A 7,499-nucleotide genomic window follows, 5' to 3' on the forward strand; every position below is an offset into this window, starting at 1 on the left:
TCTTTCACTCCCAGCCTCACTCTCTGCAAATGTCGCTCGGCCATGCCCCAGTCACCACACCACACACCCCCATCCGGCCTCTCTCCATGATTTTAGGAGATCGAGGTGGTAAATCTGACGTGCTCCACCTCTATCCATTCGTTTAACCTCATAATCGATTTCCCCAACTCGCTGTGTGACCTCAAAGGTTCCTTGCCAGTTGGCGAGTAATTTAGAGCTCGATATGGGGAGTAATACAAGGACTTTATCTCCCGGTGCAAATTCTCGTAGCCGAGTACCCCTATTATACAGCCGGCTTTGATGTTCTTGAGCCTGGAGCAAATTCTCCTTTGTTAATTGCCCAAGTGTGTTATGTTTTGCTCTCGGGTCAAGAACATATTGAATTTCATTTTTGCTGTTTGAAGGTCCCTCCTCCCAATTTTCCCATAGGACGTCGAGCATGCTGCGCGGTCAACGCCCGTACAATAATTCGAATGGGGAGAACCCCGTGGAGGCTTGCGGGACCTGTCATACTGCAAATAATAGGGGCTTGAGCCACTTGTCCCAATTTCGAGCATATTCGTGCACGAACTTATGAATCATATTCTTTAATGTCTGATCGTTTGACCAAGCCGTCCGCTTGGGGATGGTAAACGCTGGTCTGAATCAATTTAATCCCCAATAGTTCGTACAGTTCGCGTAGTGTACGTGACATAAACATTGTGCGCTGATCAGTGAGGATTTCTTGCGGATCCTCGGGAGATAATTCTGAAGAGTGCCCACGTGCCGTTCGCTATAATGTCCCGACAAGGTCAATGCCTATTCTTTCGAAGGGGACCTCAATCAATGGAAGGAGGCACAGTGGCGCTTTTGGGGTGGCTGCGGGATTCACCAACTGACATTCACGGTATGCCGCACACCACCTGCGAACATCCCTGCGAATTCCCAGCCAATAGAAACGGGCCATCAGACGGTCTAATGTTTTTCCCTGCCTTAAGTGACCCGCCATTGGAATATAATGAGCCGTCTGGAATAACATTTCCCGACGGCTCTTCCGTACTAACAATTTGTTGTATCCTCCTTTGTCTGAGTGTCCTGTGTCACTCCATACAACCGATTCTTAAGAATTGAAAAATACGGATTGCAAGTGCAATGTCTGGCTGTAGGTGTTGACCATCAATCACTTTCACTTGATCAAAGGCGTGCCTAAGGTTCTCATCTCACGTCTGCTCCGGGGGGCGGGGGGGCAGGTTAACAATCAACATGAGTCTTTTATTTCCTTTTCAGTATATACACAGATGGTTCTGCTTTACAGCAACACATAAACACACGTGCGCGCGCGCGCGCACGCGCACGCACGCACACAAACACTGCAACGTGCCTTTCTCCCCCCCCTCCGGCAGTCTGGATTGCCTTTTTTATTACTCTCCACTCTCACTGCAAACACAAAACAGCTGTTAGAGGTGATTTCCTACAGGTGTCAATCCTTACATTCTGTCTCTCCTGGCCATGCCCCATCACCCCATATAACCTATGAAAGGAATATTCTGGGTTCAATACAAGTTAAGCTCAATTAACAGCATTTGTGGCGTGATTTTAATCAGCACAAAAAATCGACCAGTCCCTCTTGTTCTTTAAAAAAAGCAAAAATGGAGGTTATGTTGAAGCACTTACATTGGAAGTGAATGGGGCCAGTTTTTGGAGAGTTTAATGGCAGAAATGTGAAGCATATAATTTTATAAAAGCACTTGCATTCATTTTGTTAAAACTTGTGTATGATTTGAGCTGTTAAATCCTTGTTTTTATGGTCATTTTAGGGTTTTACCCAGATAGCATGCGAACATCTCCATTTACAAAATTTCTGATTCAGGCTATTTCATCTGGAAAGCTTCACCTTCTATTTAAGAATTGAAAAACATCTTAAAAAGAGCAGATTTACACACATTCTAAACGTCTGAAAGATATCTGATGAATGTCTGATTGACAACCAAGAGGGAACATCTTATAGACGTATTGCAGATGAGCAAACAACCTAAAAAAATGTCTTCCAGATGTAAACAAAGAATCAAGTAGTTGTCTGGATGTTGTGCGTGTGCTATTAGAATAGTGTTTACTGCATTGTCATGGCAACAAAGTTGTAAAACGTTATATAACTACACAGAAAATGTTAGTGAGCAATTTTAGCGCACTAAAATCATGTTAAAGGAATATTCTGGGTTCAATATAAATTAAGTCAACAGCATTTGTGGTATAATGTTGATTACCATAAAAATGTATTCAGACTCATCCGTCCTTTTTTTATTTTTTTTTTTATTTAAAAGCAAATGTCGAGGTTACAGTGAGGCACTTACAATAGAAGTGAATGGGGGGCAATTTTTGGAGGGTTTGAAGGCAGAAATGTGAAGTTTATAATTTTATAAAAGCACTTACATTAATTCTGTTAAATGTTGTGTATTATATGAGCTGTAAAGTTGTTTAAATTGTCATTTTTACACTAATTTTAGGGTTTGTTGACATTGCATCATCATGGCAACGAACTTGTAAAACTGGCTATAACTTTACACAGAAAAGGTTTGTAAGTGATGTTAAAATTATGTTAACAAGCATATTGTTTGTCTTATGGCTATATTTTTGAAACAGTGAGTATTTTCAAAGTCTTTATAGCAAGTCAGTTCACTATTGGCCATCTTTGGAGCGCTTCCAGGGAGCTATTTCCAGTCATGCCAGTGCAGCTCCTATCTACAGTGCATCCGGAAAGTATTCACAGCACTTCACTTTTTCCACATTTTGTTATGTTACAGCCTTATTCCAAAATTGATTAAATTCATTATTTTCCTCAATTCTACAAACAATACCCCATAATGACAATGTGAAAAAAGTTTGTTTGAAATCTTTGCAAATTTATTAAATATAAAAAAACGAAAAAATAATCACATGTACACAAGTATTCACAGCCTTTGCTCAATACTTTGTTGAAGCACCTTTGGCACCAATTACCGCCTCAAGTCTTTTTGAGTATGATGCTACAAGCTTGGCACACCTATTTTTGGGCAGTTTCTCCCATTCTTCTTTGCAGGACCTCTCAAGTTCCATCAGGTTGGATGGGGAGTGTCGGTGCACAGCCATTTTCAGATCTCTCCAGAGATGTTCAATCGGGTTCAAGTCTGGGCTCTGGCTGGGCCACTCAATGACATTCACAGAGTTGTCCCGTAGCCACTCCTTTGTTATCTTGGCTGTGTGCTTAGGGTGGTTGCCCTGTTGGAAGATGAACCGTCACCCCAGTCTGAGGTCCAGAGCGCTCTGGAGCAGGTTTTCATCAAGGATGTCTCTGTACATTGCTGCATTTATCTTTCCCTCGATCCTGACTAGTCTCCCAGTTCCTGCCGCTGAAAAACATCCCCACAGCATGATGCTGCCACCACCATGCTTCACTGTAGGGATGGTATTGGCCAGGTGATGAGCGGTGCCTGGTTTCCTCCAGACATGATGCTTGCCATTCAGGCCAAAGAGTTCAATCTTTGTTTCTCATGGTCTGAGAGTCCTTCAGGTGCCTTTTGGCAAACTCCAGGCGGGCTGTCATGTGCCTTTTACTGAGGAGTGGCTTCCGTCTGGCCACTCTACCAAACAGGCCTGATTGGTGGAGTGCTACAGAGATGGTTGTTCTTCTGGAAGGTTCTCCTCTCTCCACAGAGAAATGCTGGAACTCTGTCAGAGTGACCATCGGGTTCTTGGTCACCTCCCTGACTAAGGCCCTTCTCCCCCAATCGCTCAGTTTGGCCAGGCGGCCAGATCTAGGAAGAGTCCTGGTGGTTCCAAACTTCTTCCATTTACGGATGATGGAGGCCACTGTGCTCATTGGGACCTTCAGTGCTGCAGAAATTTTTCTGTACCCTTCCCCAGATCTGTGCCTCGATACAATCCTGTCTCGGAGGTCTAAAGACAAATCCTTGGACTTCATGGCTTGGTTTGTGCTCTGACATGCACTGTTAACTGTGGGACCTTATATAGACAGGTGTGTGCCTTTCCAAATCATGTCCAATCAACTGAATTTACCACAGGTGGACTCCAGTCAAGTTGTAGAAACATCTCAAGGATGATCAGTGGAAACAGGATGCACCTGAGCTCAATTTTGAGTGTCATGGCAAAGGCTGTGAATACTTATGTACATGTGATTTTTTTCGTTCTTTATTTTTAATAAATTTGCAAATAATGAATTTAATCCATTTTGGAATAAGGCTGTAACATAACAAAATGTGGAATAAGTGAAGCGCTGTGAATACTTTCTGGATGCACTGTACTTGAATAGAAGAACACCGAAATCTCAAGAACTGTTTGCCAAGCTTACGTTTAAACAACATTTCAAATCAGCAGTCAAATCTGACAACACGTATCATAATTTGTGTGTTACCTCATATTACACGAAAAAAACTAAATTTTCCCGGCTTGTAAAGCTAATGCGCATGCATGTTCTCGAGATGATTGACAGGCGATGTCTATACCAAAAAGGTGACTGGCACTTTTACCTGTAAGTTGGGACTTCCTTTCTACATCTGGTGAACTTTGGGTGCTAGAGCTCCCTTGGTTGGGCGTTTCAATTTTTTCCATTCATTTTAATAGAATTGGCCCATCTCTGCTAAATAATCTCTGGTATTTTAACGTTTAAAAATTGGCCCCCATTGACTTTCATTGTAAGTGCCTCACTGCAGCCCAGCTTTTTGCTTTTATATATATATATATATATATATATATATAAAGGAGGGGCGAGTCAATTTATTTTTGTTCAATATCAATATTATGCCACAAATGCTGTCGGCTGAGCTTAACTTGGATTGAACCCGGGATATTCCTTGAACACACATATTGTTTAATTATTGTAACCGTGAGTATTTTAACCTTTACGGATTGGCCCCATTTATTTAAGTGGCCACATTTACCCAGATTTTTTTTTTTTTTTTTTAAGAAAATAAAAGGATGGACAGGTAAAAATTTATTTTGTGGAAATTAACATTGTGCCACAAATAGACCTTATGCACGCTAGCGCCATCTTTTTAATGGGGAATGAGGAGGAGGCTGTGAGGGACAGACCCTATCTCTTCAATGGGCTGTACTGCAGTTTAAAGTGTTTTTGGATCTTTCTGCGGACAAAACATTGATAAAATATCTAAGAACATTCAGTATATAAAGAACTCCAGACAACATGAGTTGTGGGAAATCAGATGTGATCTAGGAGCTTTATAATGCTTTATACCGTTCGTGCCATTGAAGAGACAGTAAGTCTATCCCTCACAGCCTCATTGTCATTCCCATTAAAAATCAAAGATGGCGCTAACGTGAATAAGGTCTGTCGATTGAGCTTAACTTGTATTAAACTCGGAAAATTCCTTTGAGTGTTATTAAATAAGGTTAGGCTACATTAAAAGCTACCAGTGTTAAATTTGTTAATCAGACCGGTAAATTTACCATACAAGCACATATAGTATCAATGCAGCATTTCAGTATCTTCAGGCCTCACATTTATTATGACACAAGCAGGAGCTCCATGACTGATGAGCCATCCTACTAAAATGTTCTTCAGAGCAGTGAAACAGTTAAAGTGGGCGCTTGAGCTGACTCTATGGCCGTGACTCAAAACCTAGTGAGCTGCCTACCCAGACAGCATTTTAGGCTTTATATGAGCATGCTGCATTGTAGGGCATCACTGGCGCTTTTTCTGTCGGCTGACCTGCCTTGTGTGTGATCTGAGCCAACGGAGCGCGCGCCTCTGAGCGCCAAAAATTCTGCTTACTAGTTAGACAGCTCACAGGGCTTTGAGACACAGCCTGTGTCGGAGCATGTGCTGTTACTGCTGCAGTGGAGTAAAATATGTCACTTTTCATCGTACAGTAGAGGAGAGAGCGAGAGAGACGGGTGCAAATAAACACTGAGAGGCAACCGGTGCAACGTATTTTGTTTGGCAACAAAAATGCCTCTGCAGAAGCCCGGTTCGTCTCGAGCTACGGCTGCGGAGGAATAATACGGTAAGTCTCGCCGGCTTTAGGGCTTTTAGGATGTTTCATTCGACTCGTGGTTTCCTGCATCGGTTATCCCCAGAATTCCACCCCCAAACCGGCCTTATTCATTTCTGTGTGTAACTTTTTGTATGCTTGTTTTGTAAACATCGGCTCGGGTTGTTTCGGCTGCTGGATCTACTGTAAATAGATGAAAGAGGAAGTCAGTGTTGGCATCTCCATCACGTACTTCCATCCTAAACTCCTTCATTTGCTCTCAGACCATTAATTGCGTAACAACTTGGCTAACTTTGACTATTTGTGATGTCTTGCCGACTTCGTTTCTTTGTTGACCGGCTTGCCAACGATTTGGTCAGAACTTTTATGTGCGGTCATTTTTCAAAGGGGGAAAATAAATGCTCCAAAACCACACTTAAACCTCGCGCGTTATACTATAAGATTGTGTTATTCGGTGTGGACGCGAGCTGCTTCAGTTTTTGAGTTGTTGCAGTTGTGTGAGCGGTGTCTGCGCAGCCGGCGCAGCGCTGCAGTAGTCGGTTGTCATGGAGGCCTGCGCTGCGCATCCAAACGGTGCCACTGTCACGACTGCGGTATAGTCAGTCTCATGCGAAACGCCATCAAATTTACACATCCCAAACAATTATATTTACATTAACATTTGCCATGCTAAATCAGATCGGTCTTACACGAGACCACACTTGCCAAATCGACAGGATTCTGAGGGGCCGTTCACACCAAACACGCTTTTGCGTCCGTCCGCGCGGTTTATCTTTTTTGTTTTTGTTTTTGTTTTTTGTAAGCATGCGCGGCTAGGTGGACCTGTTTGACAGATGCGGCACGTTTTTACACGCCGTGTAAAGTTAAAAGAACTATTAAAACGTGTCTCGAGACACCTGCGTTCGTGACGCTGCGTCGAGTTTTTTCTTTTTTTTTTTTTTTTTTTTTTTTTTTTTAGCGCAAGAACGCGTTCGATGTGAATGGCCCTTGATGAAATTCTTCCCACGTATGGGGACTTTGACTTTTTGCAATGGGTAAAACGTGAATAAACACGATTGCGTGCCCTTTAAGAGGTCGTTCCGGGATAGTTCGGACGGGTCGATATTTACTACTCTGACTCTGTCCTCATATTTCAAACTGCTAAGCTGAAGCCCCCACTGGCATCAGCAGTGTGAGATCAAAGACACTCAAAGCTCAGTTGATTAAAACTGCGGATTTAGTGCGTCAGATCAGCTCCATTGCATTACACACCGTTTAACTTGTTCATATCTCAAACTGATTGCATTAAAAACGTGTAGTTATGGTAAATGTTGGTCTCACATTATGTGTGGCTGGTGGAAACTTTGTAAGGATTCAGAATCAAAGAAGTCTTGCCTTGTCAGTCTTCTTTAACATCATTGTGGCCTTGGTGCAGCCATGTGCAGACTAAACCTCTTTATTAAGGCTCAGAAGTTGCTAATCTCTTGGCAGTGCTCCATTTGTTAAGCAGTCTGGAGGGACCGGGACACACTTGTG

At 42.6% G+C, this 7,499-nt stretch overlaps 1 protein-coding gene across 1 annotated transcript in view; it reads left to right on the forward strand.

Annotated features, from left to right (window-relative positions):
- The first annotated feature begins 5,810 nt into the window (after positions 1-5,810).
- The window catches only part of LOC127411359 (transmembrane protein 229b), an 11,998-nt gene continuing 10,309 nt past the window's right edge, over positions 5,811-7,499 (forward strand). The window contains exon 1 of the mRNA XM_051646879.1: positions 5,811-5,996. The gene's annotated coding sequence lies outside the window, so the exon portion shown is untranslated. The remainder of the gene's footprint in view (positions 5,997-7,499) is intronic.

Source organism: Myxocyprinus asiaticus, chromosome 20, assembly GCF_019703515.2.
Source record: "Myxocyprinus asiaticus isolate MX2 ecotype Aquarium Trade chromosome 20, UBuf_Myxa_2, whole genome shotgun sequence".
Lineage (NCBI taxonomy): Eukaryota > Metazoa > Chordata > Actinopteri > Cypriniformes > Catostomidae > Myxocyprinus > Myxocyprinus asiaticus.